The sequence below is a fragment of the Lipophrys pholis genome (genome assembly GCF_963383615.2).
Source record: "Lipophrys pholis genome assembly, chromosome: 5".
Taxonomy (NCBI): Eukaryota; Metazoa; Chordata; class Actinopteri; order Blenniiformes; family Blenniidae; genus Lipophrys; species Lipophrys pholis.
In genome coordinates this window covers 21,883,168-21,884,593 of record NC_137628.1, presented here as the reverse complement: position 1 = coordinate 21,884,593, position 1,426 = coordinate 21,883,168, and positions in this window count along the sequence as shown.

Below are 1,426 nucleotides of genomic sequence, written 5' to 3'. Positions count from 1 at the left end.
GAACAGATTCCCCTCTGGACCAGCAAAATGGTTACAATCAAATAGGAAGAAACTCATTTTCTAGCTTAGTTCACTGGAAATAATTGTAATTTTTCATTTTGGCTTAAAAAGAAAGTTATAATTGGTTTGGTCATTTATTACATGTACGTCAATGTTGGGGAGGGCACATGAAAATTATTTTCAGTGGAGATTTAAGGAGGATTTGGACTAATCTTTATCATTGTTTTGCTTTAGAGACAAAAACTTAAGAAGCCTTTGGGACAAATCTGAGCGAGCAAATACATTATTAATGATCAGGACACACATCGCAATGCCTTTTTTTTTTTTTTTTTTTAGATCTGCTGCTTCAAACCATGGAATGAAGAATTGAGCTGACATAGAAAACGTTGGTTTATTTTTACATGCACGGAACCAGTAAGAATGACTTATTAATCCTTGACGATGTACCTATATTGTGTTGTGACGACAGGAAATTCCCCATTTTACCACTAGAATATTTAAGGGGAGCATTTTTTTAAAAACTAAAATAATGGGGGGAAAACAAGTTTGTATTATTGCAGTAAATTTCACTTACAGTTTCAGTATTTTGTAATTGTGTTCGATGTTAAAGCATTTATACTCATCCAACATTCTGCACACTTCTCGCAACAAAGCCAATAAGAGCCTAGATTGTTCAAATCCCCTGAACGTGACAGCCATAAAGACTTACTCTAGTTAAATCCTGATCATTGCTACCAACCGTTTTGAATGTTAGGAGACTTCATGAAAGTATTTACTCAAGAATGTGAAGAAAAACTCATGCATTTCAGTGTTATGCATTTTGGAGCTGTTATTCACTGTATGCCAGTAGAATATATATTTGTATGTGGTAATCAAACTGCTACTGTGTTCCTTCTCTGTAAAAAAAAAAAAAATGTGTGTGTTTGAATGTACAGCACAACGTGTGCCTCTCTCTCTGTTAAGTGGTGACTGTGTTGTTGTCTTTTCAAATGATGGCTTATTTAAGCATGAGCCTCACTTACTTTCTTTCTTTCTTTCTTTGATTTTGCTTATTACAGTATGGTCCATTCTTTCCGCAATCTTTTTTTTACTAAATATGAAGCAATTCTGTCATTGGTCTCCTTTCGTGAGACTCACTCGAAAATGATTGAAACGAAGTAAAACTATTATTGATGTAAAATTTGAAATATGTCGTTAACTTGAGGAGTTCCTAAAACGCTTTACAATTGATGACATGGAATAGCTTTAGACGTACAGTAATCTTATTTTGCATCCTGAAGCTTCTTAATGATGTTCTATTGCGCTGCATTGGTCCTTACTGTAGCTTAATGTGGCTGTATTGAGGTAATATATTTTTTTTTCAGTTTCATGAGTGTTTACCAGTGACATGACATGCGGACATGACATGCCTCTTGCAACTCCTCAA